This window comes from Leucopleurus acutus, assembly GCF_964270905.1.
Source record: "Leucopleurus acutus genome assembly, chromosome: 4".
Taxonomy (NCBI): domain Eukaryota; kingdom Metazoa; phylum Chordata; class Mammalia; order Artiodactyla; family Delphinidae; genus Leucopleurus; species Leucopleurus acutus.
Window position 1 is genome coordinate 4457236 of NC_139146.1, and position 11716 is coordinate 4468951.

The 11716-nt window shown below is 40.6% G+C and overlaps 1 protein-coding gene across 4 annotated transcripts in view; it reads right to left on the reverse strand.

Annotated features, from left to right (window-relative positions):
• The window catches only part of KIAA0232, a 91942-nt gene that overhangs the window by 46089 nt on the left and 34137 nt on the right, over window positions 1–11716 (reverse strand). The gene's annotated exons all lie outside the window — the stretch shown is intronic.

Sequence of the window (11716 nt, forward strand, 5' to 3'; positions counted from 1 at the left end):
CTTCCAAAACTAAACATACCCTTACCATTCCATCCAGCAATCAGGCTTCCTTGGTATTCACCCAAAGGAGCTGAAAACTTACTTCCACACAAAAACCCGCACACGCATGCTTACAGCAGCTTTACTGGGAATTGCCAAAACTTGGAAGCAACCAGTATGTCCTTCAGTAGGTGAAGGGATAAATAAACCATGGTCCATCCAGACAGTGACTGTCACTCGGCACTAAAATGAGATGAGCCAGCAAGGCACTGAAAGCCATGGAGGAACCTTAAACGCATATCACTAAGTGAAAGAAGCCAATCTGAAAAAGCTGCGTACTGTATGATCCTGATGATGGAAAAGATAAAACTATGGAGGCAGTAAAAAAAGCAGTCACCGGGGGTTAGTGGAGAGGGAGGGATGACGAGACAGAGCAAACAGATTTTTAGGGCTGTGCAGCTACTCTGTCTGATCCTATAATGGTGGATACATGTCATGACACACTTGTCCAAACCCACAGAATGTACAACACCAAGAGTGAACCCTCATGTAAACTATGGACTTTAGGTAACAATGATGTCAATGCAGGTCTGTTGATTGTAACAAAGGTACCACTCTGGCAAGGGATGCTGATGGTGCGAGAAGCTGTGCATATGTGGAGGCACGGGGGATACGGGATCTCTATACTTTCCTCGCAACTGTACTATGAATCTAAAAGTGCTCTAAAAAAACTGCCTTAAAAAAAACAAAACAAACAAAAAAACCAAAAAACTGGCAGCAGATCAACTCTCCTGCCCAGGCTAACCAGAAAAGCCAGATAACATACCAAACCAAACCAAACACCCAACGCCCGCGCTAAGTCATTAGTGACCTATTGAGCCACCCAGGCCTTGAGAAAAGCAGGAAGGACTGTTCCAGGGAGGGACAGCTAAGGCTGCTTTCTCCCTTGGGAAATGTACCCATTCCAGGCCCCGGACAAAAGGCTGAGAAAAAGGTAGCCTTTAAGAGGCAATAAACCAGTGGAGCTGGGGGTGGTCTCTCAGAGCTGGAGAGAAAAAACTAGAGATGTACGCATCAGGATCCCAGAAAAAGGAAGGAGTGGAAAACAGAAGCCACAGTCTGCTGGATTCCCCTCTGGACACATGAGGAATTCTAAACCTGTGTGGGGCAGGGGTGGCGGCGGCTTCTGTGTCCATGGAATGTTCTATTTATTTTTCTGGGAGTAATTACATAGATACAAGCTTTGTGAAAATTCACTAATTTGTACCCTTTCTGTATGCATTTTATACCTCAATTAAGAGTTTAATTCTTGTACAGAATCCAGAGTTGCTCCCTATCTGCAACAGTTAATGAAGTTCCTGGGAGCCTTGGGACCTAAAAAAAAAAAATCTAACATCGTAAGAACATCTAAAGCCATCACACAGGTTGAGGGTCTATCACGAAAGGACAATTTCAGAGGAGGTCTGCAAAGACAGAAGTCCTAGAAGTAGCAGAGAGAACAAAATCATGAAGAGAGTGGATAACATTAGCAAGTGGTTTGTTTGAGGCCCAAATCTTAGAACGTAGTACAATCAGGGAATATTTACTAAAATTTAAATTTATAATAAGAAAGCGTGACTTTGTACACAGGTATTTAGAGAGTGCTTCTTTTTGATGGGTCAGCACCCTCACCATCCCAGATTTCCTTGGGAGCCCACCCTCTCCAATTCTTAGTCCTCATGGTTCCAAGTGCTTGCAGCCCAGGCACCAAAGTCCCCTCATCCTAGCAGCTGGGTCAGGGACCGGTCATGCACGGATGAGGGTGGGAGTCTGGGCTTACAGTGAGGAGGGGAGCGGGGAAGCTCGAGAATAACGGCAACAGAGAAGGCAAACTTCAAGATGACGCACTGATTCTTTGAAGGCCCCTCAAGCTGCCGCTGAGGCCAGCCCTACCCCATGGACATTTCAAGCTTTAAAACCAATAAATGCTCCCATGTTTACTAGCTGTGTGATGCTGGGCAAGTTACTCAGCCACTGTGTCTAAGTACCACCACCTGTGGAATGGGGACAGCAGGGTGGCTGTGAGGGTTAAATGAGGCGCCCTGTGTTGGAAGTGAGCGCTCCAGCTCGAGGCTCACGTGCGGCACATGATGCACATGGGCTTGTGTTTTACCATTACTTCTGTTTAAGACAGACCACGCTGGGCTTTCTGTCATAATCACGGACCAGACAAACAAAGCTTTCATGATGCTGAGAACATTAAAATATAAAGACATAAGAAATGTCTTAATAAACTCTTGGATGGTGGTTTTAACGTAATTGGCTACATAGGAAAACTAAGACTGCCTGGGGTTGTATAAGAATGATGTGGTGAAAGGCAGTTCCACCTTCCTAAAATAATTCTTCCTACTCATGACAGGTTATTGGGAACTTGCTGTTGACCATGATCCTCAGGACAAGAAAAGGTAACTCCCACCTTTAAATTAGTTTTACTATAGCTTTCCTTTCAGCCATTTTTAATAAGACCGTGAAATATTCTGGAATAATGTAACACAGTCTGTTTTAAGAGCTGCAGGAGCCAGGCTAATGCTCCGACCTCCTGGCGAAGCACACGGCTGTCTGCCGCCCCCGCCCGCCCCACGGCACTCACGCATAGTTCAACTGTGAGCTGAGAAGACAAAGCGATCTTTCCCCACCTCTAAAGCCCGCAGTGCATTAAAAAACAGTAAACCAATTCCACGTAGTTTCTAAAACTTGCCTTTACAGTAGAGTGTTTTAACGTTATTCATTCAACAATTATTTGTTACATACAAAAGCCAACAAAAACAAAACTCTGACATAACAAATGGGCATGGGATTTGGCTGCCAGACATGAGTTTAAATCCTGACTCATTACTAACCACCCGGCCTTAGGCATGTCACCTAACCCCTCCGAACATATATTTCCAGGTGAGTAAAAGCAGGGAAAATACCACTTAGCTTCAAGATGCGGCAGGAAATGGCCGGCACTGCAGTTGGCCTACGGCAGTGTTCTCTACACAACAAGGAGATTAATTTTAAAAAGATGGAAGGCACTGCAGCACACGCCAATGACTAAATGTACATGGGATAACCAAGTTAGAAAAAAGATCATCATTTTGCGACCATCAAAGTAATAATTAATTCAAGTGGGAGTCATCTATGGACGGAAAACTCAAAAGTCTCCTCTGGACAGGTGACCCGAAAACTACACAGAGAAGTGTTCAGCTTTACGGTGCAGAAACCTGGCGGCCACCATCTGAACCAAAGTCAGCGTCAACAAGAATGAAACGGACTGACATCATGTGCTGTCCACCGTGATGCACAGAAAAGAGGGAAACTAATCGCTTCAGTAACATTACACAATGGTACTCCCATAAATCATAAGCTGACTCTAAACAGGAGGAAACATCAGACAAACCCAAATAAGGGATATTCTGCAAAATAATAACTGCCCTGTTCTCTTCAAAACTGTCAACATCATGAGACACAAAGGAAAGATGAGGAACTATTCCTGATTAAAAGAAATTAAAGAGATGTGACCACGAAGGTCAATGCAGGACCCTAGATGAGGGAAACAATTACAGTGGAGGACATCAATGGGACAGCTAACAATAACTGAACACTGACAGTAGATTAGATAATAATGTGTCGGTGTTAACTTCCTGAATTTTACAACTGTTCTATGGCTAAGAGAAAATCCAGTCTTAAGAAATAATATGCTGACATTCACAGAAATACAGACAAGATGAAAAGGCAGAGGGCTATGTACCAGATGAAGCAACAAGATAAAACCCCAGAAAAACAACTAAATGAAGTGGAGATAGGCAACCTTCCAGAAAAAGAATTCAGAATAATGATAGTGAAGATGATCCAGGACCTCAGAAAAAGAATGGAGGCAAATATCGAGAAGATGCAAGAAATGTTTAACAAAGACCTAGAAAAATTAAAGAACAAACACCTAGAGGCATTAAAGAACAAACAAACAGAGATGAACAATACAATAACTGAAATAAAAAATACACTAGAAGGAATCAATAGCAGAATAACTGAGGCAGAAGGATGGATAAGTGACCTGGAAGACAGGATGGTGGAATTCACTGCTGCAGAACAGACTAAAGAAAAAAGAATGAAAAGAAATGAAGACAGCCTAAGAGACCTCTGGGACAACATAAAACGCAACAACATACGCATTACAGGGGTCCCAGAAGGAGAAGAGAGAGAGAAAGGACCTGAGAAAATATTTGAAGAGATTATAGTCAAAAACTTCCCTAAAGGAAACAGCCACCTAAGTCCAGGAAGCGCAGAGAGTCCCATACAGGATAAACCCAAGGAGAAACACGCCGAGACACATGGTAATCAAATTGGAAAAATTAAAGACAAAGAAAAATTATTGAAAGCAACAAGGGAAAAATGACAACATACAAGGGAACTCCCATAAGGTCCACAGCTGATTTCTCAGCAGAAACTCTACAAGCCAGAAGGGAGTGGCATGACATATTTAAAGTGATGAAAGGGAAGAACCTACAACCAAGATTACTCTACCCGGCAAGGATCTCATTCAGATACGATGGATAAATCAAAAGCTTTACAGACAAGCAAAAGCTAAGAGAATTCAGCACCACCAAACCAGCTCTACAACAAATGCTAAAGGAACTTCTCTAAGTGAGAAACACAAGAGAAGAAAAGGACCTACAAAAACAAACCCATAACAAGGAAATGATAAAAGGAACATACATATTGATAATTACGTGAACGGATTAAATGCTCCAACCAAATGACACAGGCTTGCTGAATGGATACAAAAACAAGACCCACATATATGCTGTCTACAAGAGACCCACTTCAGACCTAGGGACACATATAGACCGAAAGTGAGGGGATGAAAAAAGATATTCCATGCAAATGGAAATCAAAAGAAAGCTGGAGTAGCAATACTCATATCACATAAAATAGACTTTAAAATAAAGAATGTTACAAGAGACAAGGAAGGACACTACATAATGATCAAGGAATCAATCCAAGAAGAGATATAACAATTATAAATATATATGCACCCAACATAGGAGCACCTCAATACATAAGACAACTGCTAACAGCTATAAATGAGGAAATCGACAGTAACACAATAATAGTGGGGGACTTTAACCCATCACTTACACCAATGGACAGATCATCCAGACAGAAAATTAATAAGGAAACACAAGCTTTAAATGACACAAGAGACCAGATGGATTTAATTGATATTTATAGGACACTCCATCCGAAAACAGCAGATCACACTTTCTTCTCAAGTGCACACAGAACACTCTCCAGGACAGATCACATCTTGGGTCACAAACCAAGCCTCAGTAAATTTAAGAAAACTGAAATCATATCAAGCATCTTTTCTGACCACAACGCTATGAGATTAGAAATCAATTACAGGGGAAAAAATGTAAAAAACACAAACACATGGAGGCTAAACAATACGTTACTAAATAACCAAGAGATCAGTGAAGAAATCAAAGAGGAAATCAAAAAATACCTAGAGACAAATGACAATGAAAACACGACGATCCAAAACCTATGGGATGCAGCAAAAGCAGTTCTAAGAGGGAAGTTTACAGCAATACAAGCCTACCTCAAGAAACAAGAAAGACTTCAAATAAACAATCTAACCTTACACCTAAGGGAACCAGAGAAAGAAGAACAAACAAAACCCAAAGTTAGCAGAAGGAAAGAAATCATAAAGATCAGAGCAGAAATAAATGAAATAGAAACTAAGAAAACAATAGCAAAGATCAATAAAACTAAAAGTTGGTTCTTTGAGTAGATAAACAAAATTGATAAACTATTAGCCAGACTCATCAAGAAAAAGAGGGAGAGGACTCAAATCAATAAAATTGGAAAAGAAGTTACAACAGACACCGCAGAAATACAAAGCATCCTGAGACTACTACAAGCAACTCTATGCCAATAAATTGGACAACCTGGAAGAAATGGACAAATTCGTAAAAAGGTATAACCTTCCAAGACTGAACCAGGAAGAAATAGAAAATATGAACAGACCGGTCACAAGCAATGAAATTGAAACTGTATTAAAAATCTTCCAACAAACAAAAGTCCAGGACCAGATGGCTTCACAGGTGAATTCTATCAAACATTTAGAGAAGAGCTAACACCCATCCTTCTCAAACTCTTCCCAAAAATTGCAGAGGAAGGAACACTCCCAAACTCATTCTATGAGGTCACCATCACCCTGATACCAAAACCAGACAAAGATACTACAAAAAAAGAAAATTACAGACCAGTATCACTGATGAATACAGATGCAAAAATCCTCAACAAAATACTAGCGAACAGAATCCAACAACACATTAAAAGGATCATACACCATGATCAAGTGGGATTTATCCCAGGGATGCAAGGATTCTTCAATATACGCAAATCAATCAATGTGATACACCATATTAACAAACTGAAGAAGAAAAACCATATGATCATCTCAATAGATGCAGAGAAAGCTTTTGACAAAATTCAACAGCCACTATGATAAAAACTCTCCAGAAAGTGGGCATAGAGGGAACCTGCCTCAACATAATAAAGGCCATATATGACAAACCCACAGCAAACATCATTCTCAATGGCGAAAAACTGAAAGCATCCCCTCTAAGATCAGGAGTAAGACAAGGATGTCCACTCTTGCCACTATTATTCAACATAGTTTTGGAAGTCCTAGCCACGGCAATCAGAGAAGAAAAAGAAATAAAAGGAATACAAATTGGAAAAGAAGAAGTAAAGCTGTCACTGTGTGCAGATGACATGATACTATACATAGAGAATCCTAAAGATGCTACCGGAAAACTACTAATCAATGAATTTGGTAAAGTTGCAGGATACAAAATTAATGCACAGAAATCTCTTGCATTCCTATATACTAATGATGAAAAATCTGAAAGAGAAAATAAGGAAACACTCCCATTTACCATTGCAACAAAAAGAATAAAATACCTAGGAATACACCTAACCGAGGGAGACAAAAGACCTGTATGCAGAAAACTGTAAGACACAGATGAAAGAAATTAAAGATGATACAAACAGATGGAGAGATATACCATGTTCTTGGGTTGGAAAAATCAATATTGTGAAAATGACTATACGACCCAAAGCAATCTACAGATTCAATGCAATCCCTATCAGATTACCAATGGCATTTTTTACAGAACTAGAACAAAAAATCTTAAAATTTGTATGGAGACACAAAAGACCCCAAATAGCCAAAGCAGTCTTGAGGGAAAAAAACGAAGCTGGAGGAATTAGACTCCCTGACTTCAGACTATACTACAAAGCTACATTAACCAAGACAGTATGGTACTGGCACAAAAAGAGAAATATAGATCAATGGAACAAGTTAGAAAGCCCACAGATAAACCCACGCACCTATGGTCAACTAATCTATGACAAAGGAGGCCAAGATGTACAATGGAGAAAAGACAGTCTCTTTAATAAGTGGTGCTGGGAAAACTGGACAGCTACATGTAAAAGAATGAAATTAGAACACTGCCTCACACCACACACAAAAGTAAACTCAAACTGGATTAGAGACCTAAATGTAAGACCAGACACTATAAAACTCTCAGAGGAAAACATAGGAAGAACACTCTGACATAAATCACAGCAAGATCTTTTCTGATCCACCTCCTAAAGTAATGGAAATAAAAACAAAAATAAACAAATGGGACCTAATGAAACTTAAAACCTTTTGCAAAGCAAAGGAAACTACAAACAAAACGAAAAGACAACCCTCAGAATGGGAGAAAATATTTGCAAACGAATCAACGGACAAAGGATTAATCTCCAAAATATATAAACAGCTCATGCAGCTCAATATTAAAAAAACAAACAACCCAATGAAAAAATGGGCAGAAGGCCTAAATAGACATTTCTCCAGAGAAGACATACAGATGGCCAAGAAGCACATGAAAAGCTGCTCAACATGACTAATTATTAGAGAAATGCAAATCAAAACTACAATGAGGTATCACCTCACACCAGTTAGAATGGGCATCATCAGAAAATCTACAAACAACAAATGCTGGAGAGGGTGTGGAGAAAAGGGAACCCTCTTGCACTGTTGGTGGGAGTGTAAATTGATACAGCCACTATGGAGAACAGTAAGGAGGTTCCTTATAAAACTAAAAATAGAATTACCATATGACCCAGCAATCCCACTACTGGGTATATACCCAGAGAAAACCATAATTCAGAAAGACACATGCATCCCAATGTTTGCAGCACTATTTACAATAGCCAGGTCATAGAAGCAACCTAAATGCCCACTGACAGACGAATGGATATAGATGTGGTACATATATACAATGGAATACTACTCAGCCATAAAAAGGAACAAAATTGGGTTATTTGTAGAGACATGGATGGATCTAGAGACTGTCACAGAGAGTGAAGTAAGTCAGAAAGAGAAAAACAAATATCGTATATTAACGTATATATGTGGAACCTAGAAAAATGGTACAGATGAACCAGTTTGCAGGGCAGAAATTGAGACACAGATGTAGAGAACAAATGTATGGACACCAAGGGGGGAAAGTGGTGGGCGGGGGGTGGTGGTGGGATGAATTGGGAGATTGGGATTGACATGTATACACTAATATGTATAAAATGGATAACTAATAAGAACCAGCTGTACAAAAAAATAAATAACATGTAATTCAAAAACTCAACATAAATAAATAAATAAATATATAATACGCTGATTTATGTAGGGTAAGCGGGCATAAAAAGGAGAGGAGAGAAATAAAGTAAAAGTGGGAAAACGCTAGCAACTGGGGCTGACTGAGGTTCTTTGTCATACTCTTCCAATCCTTCTGATGTTTGAAATTATTTCAAAAAATAAGCTTAGGGGCTTCCCTGGTGGCGCAGTGGTTGAGTCCGCCTGCCGATGCAGGGGACACAGGTTCGTACCCTGGTCCGGGAAGATCCCACATGCCGCGGAGCGGCTGGGCCCGTGAGCCATGGCCGCTGAGCCTGCGTGTCCGGAGCCTGTGCTCCGCAACGGGAGAGGCCACAGCAGTGAGAGGCCCGTGTACCGCAAAAAAAAAAAAGAAAAAAGTTAAAAAAAATTTTTAAGATGAATATATGATTTCCGCCATTAAGCATCTTATAAACTACTGGGAAAGATAATACATTCTAATAACTATAATTAAGAGCTCTATAGTAGAAACATGGTCAAGTTTGGAAGAAGAAGCCATTGTTTTCATCAGGAATTATCAGCAGTGGATTCAGAGGAAGGTGACCTGGACCTTGAAGGATGGGTTAGAAAAGTAGTTTATATTTACATCTAAAAACGATGAATAGTGAATTCCTGATTTATCTAAGCATACATTTATCAGAATATGGTAATCTTGACAAAAAGAAAAAAGAAAAAAAATAGAATTTGTGGAAATAAAATTACTATGACCCACCTATAATATCTACGTATTAAAGGGCAGTTGTTCTCCAGCACTACGCAGTACACAGCTGTCGCCACAACTGTATTTACAAACCTGCCCAAATCAGAGGTTTACATGTAACTCTGTTTGTTAGTCAGTCTCAACCAAGACCAGGGCCTGATCAGCTGTACTTCCTACCCAATCACCAGGGGCTGCTGAGACAAGTACAAAATCTGTTTCTCAGAACTCAAGAGCTCTTTGTGTGTTTCTTTTAGCTAAAGCGGTGAAAAGCCATGAATTCAACATGACAAATAAGGCCAGTAGTTGAAGCAATGGCCTTAAAACTAGGCATCTTCAAGTCAAGGTTAGACTAATTCAAGGACTGAGGGGTGAGAAAAGATGCAAGGAGACAAACACCCAAAAGTGGAGTCACTTGGCCTTCAAATGAGGGGTGAGCCCACCCTCAGTGTGGCCCAGGGGTCAGGAGAGTGGCACGCTTGCTCGCCCACAGCAGGCTGGGGAGTGTGCCCATTAGGTGGAGTCTGAATCACAGGTGGTCAGCTCAGGCCCTTCCTTGGCTCTATGCCCTGACTCTCTCTGGGGGGCTACAGTGAGCACATCCTCCTCAAGTCATGGAAAAGTTATGGGTCATCTCCTATGAAAGGTCATTTTCAATTTGACCTTCCCCATCAGCATGGGACTTGGCACTGTGCGAGCCATGTGCGAGCCAGGGCTGAGCAGAAAAGGATTTTAGGGCCCTTTTAATTCCCTGTGGATTCTCCTTGTAATTCCAGACATGCTCTGTTTTCACTAACCTTTATCTGTCCTGTGTCCTAAAGATGAACCAGAACAGGGAGGATCAACACAGTAGGCCGCTGACAGCTGCCAAGACACCCACCCCCCGCCCGCCGCCACCCTACAGCGAACACAGAGACCAGAGGGACTCACAAACAGGTCTCATCACGGAAGTCTTCACTATAATCTTAATAGCAGGCCTATGTTTTACCCCTTTTTCCATGTACTATAGCACCTACCACATAAATACTTTGTGCTAATATATTTATTGGTGTTGATACTGTTAATACACAATTTTAAGAAGTAAGAAGTCTTATTAAACTCCTACTAAAAAACGATTTGTTTCCTACACGTACGTATTTACAACTGAAGTACATGATTTTTGAGTTAAGAGGAATATCTTCCTCATTTCTGGAAATAAAAATTCTTCTATGTTGGTAGATTTAACATGTTACTTGCCCTTAAAGTACATTTACTGGAAATATGATGGAAAATAATAGAACTTTGGTAAGAAAATTATGCAAAATACTGACCGCCAAAATAACACACTTTCTGATTATTAGGTTTTAAGTCAACCCCCTCAAAGCCTTACTTGACCTAATAATCATCAGCCAGGGCAGTAAGCAACCTGGAAGCAGGGGAAATGTAGTTGTGTCCAGCTAGAAAGGATGCGGAACACCAGCAGTGGGAAATACTCTGCTCAACTGACATGTGACAGAATGTTAGGCACGCTGTGAAACCCCCTGTATGTACAGGACTCTGAAACTGCTCTGTGGTTTGGAAGGTCAAAGCCAGATTCTCTGTCAATGAAACTTTGCTCCTGTTTTCAGTGTTAGTAACAATTGTTTAAAACAACAACAACAAATACTGCCCACAAAACACTCCCTTTTTAAAAAGTTGTTTATCTTTTGGCCGTGACACAAGGCATGTGGGACCTTAGTTCCCCAACCAGGGATCGAACCTGTGCCCCCTGCAATGGAAGTGCGGAGTGCTAACCACTAGACTGCCAGGGAATTCCCAAAACACTCCCTTTTACATGAAATTTGTACCCAGAAGTCACCCAGAGCTCACTGGTTCAGTGCTGATGACTCTGCCTCCCTTTCAGCAAGCCTCACATTCAGGAGCTTCTCTTGGAGAGTGAGACTGAAGTTGAGATTTTTTTCAAGAACATAGATTTGGTTGCTTTCTTCACTTTAAGCACCTAAGTCAAGTAAAATGTATATTGGCCACTTTAAGGTTATATGCTTTACCAAAATTTTAAGTCTACTGATTCAAAACACACACTTTGATTAATAAGCAGTTTATCATCATTCTTAGAGATAAGATGAAATATTAAACTTTAGAATGTTAAGAAGTATAACAGACCCAACGATGAAAACGTCTAATCACAATGTGGGGTTTTCCTAAATAGTAGAAACCAACATTCTGGAGCAGCGCTAACTCAAAGGCAGTGGGTCATCAAACTACTACCGTCTGTGACAAGATCCAGAGTCTGTGTCAGAATGCAATCAACA